This window comes from Macrobrachium rosenbergii, chromosome 40 (genome assembly GCF_040412425.1).
Source record: "Macrobrachium rosenbergii isolate ZJJX-2024 chromosome 40, ASM4041242v1, whole genome shotgun sequence".
Taxonomy (NCBI): domain Eukaryota; kingdom Metazoa; phylum Arthropoda; class Malacostraca; order Decapoda; family Palaemonidae; genus Macrobrachium; species Macrobrachium rosenbergii.
Window position 1 is genome coordinate 21872666 of NC_089780.1, and position 12500 is coordinate 21885165.

General features: G+C 34.7%; 1 protein-coding gene and 1 long non-coding RNA gene across 2 annotated transcripts in view; one reads left to right on the forward strand and one right to left on the reverse strand.

Annotated features, from left to right (window-relative positions):
* The window catches only part of LOC136826225 (somatostatin receptor type 2-like), a 493594-nt gene that overhangs the window by 446921 nt on the left and 34173 nt on the right, over positions 1-12500 (forward strand). The gene's annotated exons all lie outside the window — the stretch shown is intronic.
* LOC136826226 (uncharacterized) overlaps positions 547-12500 on the reverse strand; it is a 74046-nt gene continuing 62092 nt past the window's right edge. The window contains exons 2-3 of the long non-coding RNA XR_010849559.1: positions 9520-9621; positions 547-1276 (exon numbers count right to left, since the gene is read on the reverse strand). This is a non-coding gene — a long non-coding RNA (uncharacterized lncRNA). The remainder of the gene's footprint in view (positions 1277-9519; positions 9622-12500) is intronic.

Here is a 12500-nt window from a genome sequence, read left to right on the forward strand (position 1 = left end):
AATGATGTGAGAGACAGACTGACAGAGAGACAGGAACACTGACAGACGGACTTTTGGACGGACAGACAGAGAGACAGACATTAGAGACAGCAGAATACCCTTTCCAGGTGAATATGACAACGCTTATTTCATTTGAAGTGTCCCAAGTTCGAATGATGTGAGAGACAGACAGACAGAAAGACAGGAAGACTGACAGGCGTACTTAGGGACGGTCAGACAGATATCAGAGACAGCAGAATATTCTCTCCAGGTGAATGAGACAGTACTTATCTATATATATATATATATATATATATATATATATATATATATATATATATATATATATATATATATATATATATATATATATATATATATATATTTATATATATATATATATATATATATATATATATATATATATATATATATATATATATATACACACACACACATATATAGATATATATATATGTGTGTGTGTGTCCTTAACAGATACAGTTAAGTCAATAAAAGCTAACAAATGTTAGATTGCTGATACCAATAGTAAACAAAGGGCGAAGTAGCTTGTAAATGCGGGAGTAATATATACAACAAGAAAACTACAAATCATGAAAAAAAATATAGAAAGTTTTACTGACAAGACAAGACATTTAAATCCACTATCTAAGCCACTCTGGAATCTTGAACGAGGTGGAAATATGACCAGGTAAAAAAAATAACAACTAAAGTAACTTATTACATTGCGATTAGCACTTGTTAGTAAACTTGCCTCGTTCAGTTTGAAAACGACTGATAAATGTTAGAACTTTAAGCAAAATATATAGGCACAGCAAAAAAAATATATATATGTTAAATTTACAAGAAAATATGTCTTACGCTGAAGGTGAAAATTTACTTTCATAAATGCCAAACTATACAAATCAAAATATAACTAGGAAAACATAAATGAACATAATGAGGCAAATCTGTATACCCATTCAATTTAATGAAGTTTCCGTGAAAATAAAGTTAACGTGAAAATAAAGTTCTCGTGAAAATAAAGTGTAACTCTCGTCCAGCCAATCAACATGAGTGGGTCGGCTGCTTACATCAGTGCTTTCGCATTTCATTTACTGCCTGTTCTGTGTCACGAGGTTGCATTTGTGAAGTAATCCTTTCCATGACATTTTTTATCACCTTAATCTTATCAATAAATCCTCTTACACCGGTATTATGAATTCCTCCATGACGGGAATAAGGTAAGGCAGCTGAATCTGGATATCGAAATGAGGCTTCAGATAGCATTCTCCATCTGTAAAAAATACAAAAACAAAATATAACAAAAAAACATTCATAGGAATAAGAAATGCAATATAAATCACACACGATAAGGCACTGAATAAAAACATAACACAGCACTTGAATCTGGATAAGTAGGACAAGTTCAATATGATAAGGCACTGAATAAAAGCATAACACAGCACTGGAATCTGGATAAGCAGGACAAGTTCAAAATGATAAGGCACTGAATAAAAAGAACACAGCACTGGAGTCTGGATTAGCAGGACAAGTTCAAAATGATAAAGCACTGAATAAAAACATAACATAGCACTGGAATCTGGATAAGCAAGACAAGTTCAAAATGATAAGGCACTGAATAAAAACATAACACAGCACTGGAATGTGAATAAGCAAGACAAGTTCAAAATGATAAGGCACTGAATAAAAACATAACACAGCAATGGAATCTGGATAAGCAAGACAAGTTCAAAATGCTAGGGCACTGAATAAAAACAACGCAACACTTGAATAAGAATAAGCAGGACAAGTTCAAAATGCTAAGGCACTGAATAAAAATATAACATAGCAATGTTTCCTGAATAAGCAGGACAAATTCAGATTGATAAGGCAATGAATAAAAATATAACACAGCACTGGAACCTGAATAAGCAGGACAAGTTCAAAATGATGAGGCACTGAATAAAAGCATAACACAGCACTGGAATCCGAATAAGCAGGACAAGTTCAAAATGTTAAGGCACTGAATAAAAGAGTAACACAGCACTGGAATGTGAATAAGCAGGACAAGTTCAAAATGCTAAGGCACTGAATAAAAATATAACACAGCACTGGAACCTGAATAAACAGGAAAAATTCAGAATGATAAAGCAATGAATAAAAATATAACACACCACTGGAATTTGAATATGCAGGACAAGTTCAAAATGCTAAGGAAATGAATAAAAACATAACACAGCACTGGAATCTGAATAAGCAGGACAAGTTCAAAATGATAAGGCACTGAATAAAAGCATAACACACCACTGGAATAAGAATAAACAGGACAAGTTCAAAATGATAAGGTACTGAATAAAAACATAAGACGGCACTGGAATCTGAATAAGCAGGACAAGTTCTAAATGCTAAGGCACTGGATAAAAACATAACACAGCACTGGAATGTGAATAAGCAGGACAAGTTCTAAATGCTACGGCACTGAATCAAATCATAACACAGCACTGGAATAAGAATAAGCAGGACAAGTTCAAAATGATAAGGCACTGAATAAAAACATAACACACCTCTGGAATCTGAATAAGCAGGACAGGTTTACACTGAAAAGGCACTGAATAAAATAACGCAGCGCTGGAATGTGAATAAGCAGGACAAGGCACTGAATAAAAACATAACACAGCACTGGAATCTGAATATGCAGGACAAGTTCAAAATGCTAAGGCAATGAATAAAACCATAACACAGCACTGGAATCTGAATAAGCAGGGCAAGTTCAAAATGCTAAGGCACTGAATAAAACCATAACACAGCACTAGAATCTGAATAAGCAGGGTAAGTTCAAAATGCTAAGGCACTGAATAAAAACATAACACAGCATCGGAATGTGAATTCCGATATCAGTCCTGCGGTCATAATTAAACCTTAATGTATTTTATGATGATTTGAACGTTGTCTGCGGCTGTGTTACTACTCTTCTCTAAAGCCAAAAGAGAATGTTCTGGAAAAGGAGCCAAATTACAGGGCATAAATTCCAAAGTTGTCCTCAAGGATCACCACCTTGGTTAAAAGGATATTCGACCTCTGAAACGCAAAGTTTCATATTGACAAAACAGTTATATTAAGACTACTGAATTTACTCTGATAATCTTTGGTGTTGAAAGTCAATTTTACTGTCTTTTGTGGATTTACAAAATAAATTTACATTGTGTAAATGACCATTTTGCCTTTAAAGGTTTCTGCAAGCGTACAGCTATAAAAAAAAACAAATAATATTTAAAATAAAAAAGAAGAAAAATTATGCTTTTCTCTTTCACTTTGGTTTGTAAGCATCTTCTGGGGGTCTTACAATCATTTAGAGTTACATGTATCTCCTGGGAGACTTTGAAAATGTATCTTGATACAGATTCGAGCCATTTTCCTAAGTGCACATCATAATACCTGAAGGAACTATTTTTCCCCACTGGTACCTTATTCAGTTTCAACATTCAGTCACCCTTGGGAATACTCTGCATGAGAAAACTTTCAGAGTAAATAATGTTTCCAAATGATTTTCTCATCGCATCTCTACTTCCTTTTCCAAATTCAAGATAAAGAATATTTATTAAAAAAATGCATTTCAAAGCATACAATAAACCCCAATCACACTAACCCATACGTCTGCCAACGGTTAGCGGTAGAAGTATTTTTCCAGGATGGTTGAAAGCACTACACTTTTCTAAAACGTAAATGTCGAAACCCTAGGAAGTCACACACCGGCGAGGGCCATCCCACGAGCAAAGAAAAGGCTGTTACTTCTGGTTTTCCCTGACATTTCTTCATGGGAAGAAGAAGCAGCAGTCCCCTTCTGGTGTATTATATCAGAATTTCCAGAGAAGAAGAAGAAGCGCCTGGTCTGAGGAAATGCATCAGTGTGAGGCGTCCGTTTTCTGAAACCTTATATCTCGGAGCGTTCTTTTTCGTGTGGGAATTTTCCCCTGGGGGATTGTTATATCCGACGATTTAGACTATTAAAACTTTGCGGGCCTCGTGTTTTGTTTATTTTTATTTTAAGGTTCATGAAAGGAGGGTCAGGGGAGGGCTATTAAAACCTATTATGGCTAGGGATGAAATATGAAAGGTAATTTTTATAATAACAGTTTACAGCGAGTTTGCAGTTGCGTGGAAATGAACCACATACACATACACAGACACAGACACGCACACACACGCACACACACACACACACACACATATATATATATATATATATATATATATATATATATATATATATATATATATATATATATATATATATATGTGTGTGTGTGTGTGTGTATACATATACATATACATATATATATATATATATATATATATATATATATATATATATATAGAGAGAGAGAGAGAGAGAGAGAGAGAGAGAGAGAGAGAGAGAGAGTTATATATTTTTCAAAACATTCACTAACTTCCTACTTATGAAAGAATCGATGGTAATGACCGCATATACACTGGCTTAGGTCGCTCGCAAGTAGTCATCCCATTACAGAATAACACAAAATCAAATTATCTCAAGACGGTGAACAAGTGGAAGATTATGTAGCCTTTTCAGTGGAAATTAAACCCCAGATGAGATACGAAAGTGATCTCTCTTAGAAGGGTCTCATTAAAATCGTATAAGCGGAAGAGAAGTTACGTTCTCCGAGAACTTGAAATTACTCCGTTGCATCGTAAGCTTCATCAGTTCAAATCAAGATATAAGTCATTATTTAGTCTAGCACAGTCTTTCATTAACCCGAATTTACAGTGTTCTTAACCCTGTCTTGAGAACTGTATATTGAGGTCTGGCGTAATTTTCATAGTTCGCTTGTGTAATGAAGGCTGTACTTATCTTATGAAGGTTTCAACTGAACTGAATATAGATTTTAGGCCAAAGGCCAAGCACTGGGACCTATGAGGTCATTCAGCGCTGAAACGGAAATTGACAGTAAAAGGTTTGAAATGTGTAACAGGAGGAAAACCTCGCAGTTGCACTATGAATCAATTGTCAGGAGAGGGTGGAAAGTAAGATGGAAGAAACAGAATATGAAAGGAGGTACAGTAAAAGGAGCCAAAGGGGTTGCAGCTAGGGGCCGAAGGCACGCCGCAAAGAACCTTAAGTAATGCCTACAGTGCACCAAATGAAGGTTGTAGCTACTTACAGAAATTGAATGAAGTTATCCCACTGGTTGACCCTGAATAAGGTGGTATAGGGGTCCTACTTTCTAGAAACAATCTCATTTTCATCAAGAGGTAAAACTCTTGTTTTAGACGACAATAAAATTATTCAGTGCTTGAAAAGCTGTTTCTGAGGCCACCTTTCGTGAAGAGTAATATCACTTTATCTAGTATCTATGAAATCAAGAAGTTATTTTAAAAACCAAAAAGTTATGTGCCTTGAGGCAAAATAATTTCCTTTCAAATCTGACCCTTGAATACTTTGATTGTCGATATATTTTTCTGTTGTCAGTCCATCAATCTCATTTAATAAAAGTAAAAACTATTTTTCACATTACATATATTTATTACTCAAAACGTCGAGAAACACTAAACAAATATGAGCACCTTCTATCTGCCTCAATATTTCGTAACAAGATTTTCTAATTATTACTTAAGCTACCGACATCGTTAAAACGTATTAAAAACATGTATTTACATAATGGCATGCGTTAGTTACGTTTAGCTGACGCAGAGTAACGATTTACATCATGGAAAAAAAGTTTGCACTTCTTTTACGAAGACCAACAATTTAGTCACGGCACAGCGGCACGTCAATATTCTTCCTGTGACACACTTTTCAGAAGGCAAATGACGTTACGAAATTCTTTGACACTTGCACACAGAGACGTACGGTTGTGAGGCAAATATTGGAGGTTCTAGCGTCTCCTTAAAAGAAATAAAAACTGTTTTTCCATTACTTTCAGCGACGGACACTGAATGTTGAAAAGGGAAAGGTAGGAATTGTGTAAAAGAGAATTCGAGGAAAGATTACGTGTGTGTTTAAAGATAAATGCCGATTTCAGGACAGGGAATAATGTTAAGAAATTAAATGATTATCTAGAGTAATAATTTTGACTTATACGCAGTGGAAGTCACCCCATGTCACGTGTATAATTCATAAATATTTGATGACCACGTTTTCGACCACTGAAAGAATATTCTCTCTCTCTCTCTCTCTCTCTCTCTCTCTCTCTCTCTCTCTCTCTCTCTCTCTAGTTCCTCATTGGACGGGTCTATATCGTACTCGGCTAGCACTCTGCTAGGCCTGCGTTCGATTCTCCGGCCGGCCAATGAAGAATTAGAGGAATTTATTTCTGGTGATAGAAATTCATTTCTCGGTATAATGTAGTTCGGATTCCACAATAAGCTGTAGGCCCCGTTGCTAGGTAACCAATTGGTTCTTAGCCACGTAAAATAAATCTAATCCCTCGGGCCAGCCCTAGGAGAGCTGTTAATCAGCTCAGCGGTCTGGTTAAACTAAGGTATATTTAACTTAACTCTCTCTCTCTCTCTCTCTCTCTCTCTCTCTCTCTCTCTCTCTCTCTCTCTCTCTCTCTCGTTCTCAACCACTCACACACACACGGGAGGGAAATACGTATGAAGATACGCATTTGATATTAATTAATGCAAGAGGATAATCATATTTTGCACTGCTCCTGTTTAAAAATAATCTTCCGAGACACGCAATAAAAACCAAAGCCTTTGATATTCAGTAACCGATCATGTGAAAATAAAAGTATGCATCTGCATTTTTCTTTTCGCTTATTTTCTGATCATTATAATGCATCTCGGCAGCTGAAAACGTTACAAAAATTATCTTTTTTTATTTTTTTATTCGCTGGAAACGTATCCAAATACCTTATTTCCAATGGACACAGATATATGACTTGGGATATCCTTCATTTTAGTCATTCCAAATGCTTCAATAAATATTGAACTGATCCATGGAATATCTCCTTTTTTTAATATTTATATAAACATCTTTAGTAGTGTGTAATCAACATTATGCTGTTGCCAATTTGCCTATAAACTCTGCATATCTCTGCCGTCTGATTCTCTGTAACACAAACCCATCCGCCCTTGTGTGATTTATCGACAGGTAATCCCTTTTCCTGTCAAAGTATATACCTTTATAATTATCATGACAGCGACTCTGGTAGCGTGACTGGTCGTTCACACAGTCAGGGAACGTGTCTGGATTTTCAAGAATAACGTCTTTCCTTCATCGTCAGCTAAATAATGTTATCTTTTTACCAGAAAGGATTATTTTTACCGCAAACGTACGTGAAAAGCTGAGGCCTTCTCTATGGTACATCTATTCTTTGCTTAATTATAGTTTAATAAATCTTACTGATTTAATTTACAAGGCCTAACATTCTTGCACGGTAATTTCTGTCCACTTGTTGCCGTAACCTGAATGTCATTTAATGAGTTATGCTTTTTATAGCAGTGTATTAAGTTTTTTTGTGCCCGGTTATAGTTGCATTATTGCAAAACTCCAATGACATACAGACGGTAAACTGCTCCGATACAGTGACAGACGAATTGGTATCGCGCTAAATTTCTTTGGGGAGCTCTTATGTAGATGGTATGATGCCACATAACATAAAGGAAAAAAGTATATCTATGTCTAAGGTTACGTAACGAAGATGAGGGGAATGCATTCAGGAATGAAAAAGGCAGACCAATGAAGAACTCAAAACATATAATGAAATAACGAACAGAAGAATAGCCAATGCGTGACGCGCAACAAACTTTCGTTACACGATTTTTTTTTTTTTTTTTTCGTCGTGTCAAAAAAAAAAAAAAACTAGACAACCTGAAATTCTCCCTATTTAGATACCGTCGACTTCTCTTCTTCTTCCCGATTTTTTCCTCTGGGAAACCACGACGCTACATCTTCATCCACTAGTATGTAGCGCAGGTTCTCAATATTCCTCTGCTCTCTCTCTCTCTCTCTCTCTCTCTCTCTCTCTCTCTCTCTCTCTCTCTCTCTCTCTCTCTCTCTGGGAATTCTTCTCACGTTTCTTATCGCTTCTTCTCCTCTTCTTTTCGCGGCCCGTCCGCGCTTGCCTATCTTATCCTCCTAAAAGGTAAGTTTCCTTTGAAAGGTGGGAAAAGTAATCACCTTTGTTTGCCGGTTGATCACTGGGCTGAATTTCAATATTTACATATATATTCGTGTCTTTGTCCAAGTGGGGATATTTATTTAAACCTAGGACTTTTATTTATTCCCAGGATAACAGCTGTGTGGTTTCATGTATTCTCCATCCTGGTGGGAGACGGAATGAATTTTCCTAATGGATTTAAAAGTATTTATTGTATTTAAATGCATTTAACGTATCTCATGTATTTAAATGTATTTAATGTATCTGATGTATTTAAATGAATTTAATGTATTTAAATGTATTAAATGAATTTAATGTGTCTAATGTAATTAAATGTATTTAATGTATCTAATGTATTTAAATGTATTTAATGTATATAATGTATTTAAATGTATTTAATGTATCTAATGTATTTAAATGTATTTAATGCATCTAACGTATTTAAACGTATTTTAAATATATTTAAATGTATCTAATGTATTTAAATGCATTTAAACGTATCTAATCCATTTAAATGTATTCAATGTATTTTCAGTGATCAAAAGCAGACACGTTTTCACAGCTTAGAAAACAGGTTTTCTTAAAGAAGAGACCATTTCAATGCCTGAATATCAAGCAATGTTTTCTCCTATCAAAGCATCAAGACGAAAGCACTCAGGAATTAAAAATATTTAGATTTCCTGCCATCTCCTGCCTTTGAACTGACTGACGCTATGTATTTAAAACAAGCGATTCGGCTCTCTCTATGGAAGCTTTGGGGCGAGTATAATATTATTTTATAAAAGAAGATATTATTACTTATCTCTGCGGTAATAGAAGTAATATTCAAATAGAATATTAATGAGAAATTATAGATATATATCCATACTAGTAATAACTGGAATGCTTTGTTGAGAGTCTAATATATCTTTTAAAAGAAGAGAATATTATTTACCTCTATGGTAATAGAGTTAATATCCAAAAAATTAAATTAATAACATTCTATAAATATATAACCATCCAAACCTATAACTAAAAGAGAAAAACCACGAGGCACTACAAAGAATAAACGTATACATATGTGTGTGTAAACCAGTGTGTATATGTATATGTATATGTATATGTATATGTATATGTATATGTATATGTATATATATGCATAAATTTCTGACTCACATCAGGATCGAACCCAGGTCTTTCAATTGAAAGACAAGACTGCTGCCACCCAAGCCACACAAGTCATCAATGACTTGTGTGGCTTGGTTGGCAGTGGCCTTGTCTTTCAACTGAAAGACCTGGGTTCGATCCTGATGAGTCAGAAATTTATTTCTGTCCCACACGTGATTGTGTATTGATTATTTCTCTCTCTTTAAAAAAACGCTGATGGGTGGAAAGTAATAATGATTATTTGTTAAAATGGCCAAAGGCTTACCTGTAATTATGTGTTTGTTATATTCTTCGTAATTCTACGAGCACAGAAGTCTGGGAATTATAACATCGAAAATAAGGCGAATATTCGACAGGAGGTGTCCCTCTGAAAGAGAAATTATTAGGAAATATTAGAAGGGTAGACAACGAGTTTAACTCTAAAGAGGTATCAATAATAATAATAATAATAATAATAATAAGAATAATAATAATAATAATAATAATAATAATAATAATAATAATAATATATTTATATTATACAATACACACAAACACGCATATATAATTTATATATGTATACTGTATATATATAATATATATTTATAAATATATATATATATATATCTATATATATATACATATAGATGTATGTACGTATACATACATTTAATAAAGATGAAATGTGTTCAGTATTATGCTAGTGGCAATAATGGTCATTTGAATCAACTAATTATGCAGCCTTGTCGCATTTCTTCCCAAGAAAATAAAGTTATTAGGAACTAATTCTCCTCGAAGCTTTTGAAAGCGGAAAACAAATTATGACCACCAGCAAATTATCTGTCTTCCGTGAACCACAAGACGTCCACCGGCATTCAAATTCAAGAAGGAAAACCAAATATAACCGCTCGTACATCAAGAACTGCGCATCCGACTGTCAAAGCACCTGCGCACAATTGGTAGATACGAGTGACTAATTCTCGGGAAGGCGCAGATTAACAAATTAGCTTATTGGCGTGCATCTAGCGAACTGTGGCGTCGGATTCTTTTCCAATAAACGCCGGTGCCACGTGCCACTTACTTATCAAAGCTGGTGACTTCGCGTCAGTTCCAATGGACTGAGATTGCGAGGGAGGGAAGACTTCTTCAAAGGTGCTTTCGGGGGAATTTCCATCGTAGGGTGAATTTTAAATCCAATTGCGGCAGTAAATATCTTTTATCCAAAGGCAAAGACATAATGTAAGTGTCTTGGAAGTGTGACATTTACTCGTGCGTGATACCTAGAACGTAGGCAAATGAGAGACTTATAATTATAAATGGCCATCAAACGGAAATATTGATACCAATCTGGATTGTATAGAGTATAGAAGATGCCATAAACGTACAGAATTCTTAACAAAAAAGGAGTAACTGAAACTATTTCTATTGGGAAGACCGTATCTTGCAAAGATAAAGAATAAATATATAATTTTGTGGTAAAAACTGTTTACAAAACTGTATGCAAACACTGACTGAATGAAATGTTATTGATACCATTGTCAACATGACTATAATCATATACACAAAGAAACTATCACACAAAGAGATAATCATTCAAGTCAAAATTGGCAGGAAAAACGATACGGAGCGACTTTTTAATCCTTTTTCTCTACTTCGTGCAAGATTCAGTACCGAATGGAATCTCGTTATTTGCTGTTTACATTCATGTGAATATTCTATAGTAACAAAAAACAAGTAAAAAATGCACCGAAGTTTCTTCGGCGCAATCGGGTTTTCTGTACAGCCGCTACGGTGTATAATCAATGCCACCGAAAACAGATCTATCTTTCAGTGGTCTCGGTATAATGCTGTATGAGCCGCGGCCCATGAAACTTTAACCACGGCCCGGTGGTGGCCTGGCCTATATCATTGTCAGACGCACGATTATAGCTAACTTTAACCTTAAATAAAATAAAAACTACTGAGGTTTGAGGGCTGCAATTTGGTATGTTTGATGATTGAAGGGTGGATGATCAACATACCAATTTGCAGCCCTATAGCCTCAGTAGTTTTTAAGATCTGAGGGCGGACAGAAAAAAGTACGGCACAATAGTTTTCTTTTACAGAAAACTAAAAATGATAAAAAAAAATTACAGAACACAGTTATATAAAAATGACAAAAAAAGTACAGAACACAATTATACAGGAAGTTCTAATTTACTTCAAAAGGATATGGTATAGTATATATATGGTACACCGTACCTTCTTTAGGTCCTACAATGAATCTTACTGATGAAAAAAAAGATTAAGTTTATGAAAAGAAAACAGCAGTGACACTTGAAAATATAAATAAAATAAAAAAAGAGTAAGTTTATGAAAAGAAAACAGCAGTGACACTTGAAAATATAAATCAAATAACTACTGGAGCCCTCTACGAAATAAAGTACCTCTCATTTCTCAATTTGATTTCTACCTCCATGTTTACAAGATTGTTTTTCCTTTATTTGTGTGTGTGTGTTTTTTTTTTTTTTAGAGTTCCTCCACGCCTGGTGAAACAACCCCTTGCTGGGGTCCTTTTTACGAATTTAAAATGAGGTCAGATTGTAAATTCTATGTCGTTTAGGTTTTCATTCACTATCATTTTATCAAATTTTCAAATTGTGTCAAATTGTAAAGTCTTTGTATATTTCTGGCTTTCATTCACCATTATTTTCTTACATTCTCGAATTATGTCAAATTATAGTCTTTATATATCTCCGGCTTTCATTCATTATTTTTTTTATATTCACGAATTGTGTCAAATTGTAAAGTCTTTATGTATCTCTAGCTTTCATTCACTATCATTTTCTTACATTCTCGAGTTGTGTCAAATTGTAAAGCCTTTATGCATCTCTGGCTTTCATTCACTATCATTTTCTTACATTCTCGAGTTATGTCAAATTGTAAAGTCTTTATGCATCTCTGGCTTTCATTCACTATCATTTTCTTACATTCTCGAGTTGTTTCAAATTGTACGGTCTTTATGTATCTAGTTTTTATCAGCTAAAATCTTTTTACGTCCCCTCTTCACTAAACTGAGCATGCGTACTTTGAAACACCCAGGTAAACGTCTTCCAATAACTTTTTACAGGGGCCGGTCAGGTCCATCTACCGTCATGATTTAGAATTCCTCCACAGCTCCCGTTGTCCATAATGCATGTAATCTACCGCCTTTGGAGGGGAACGTCCGTTGCATAATTTGTGGTTAGGCCTCTTGATTCTTCTCCACTTTGTTTTTTGTTCAGTTCT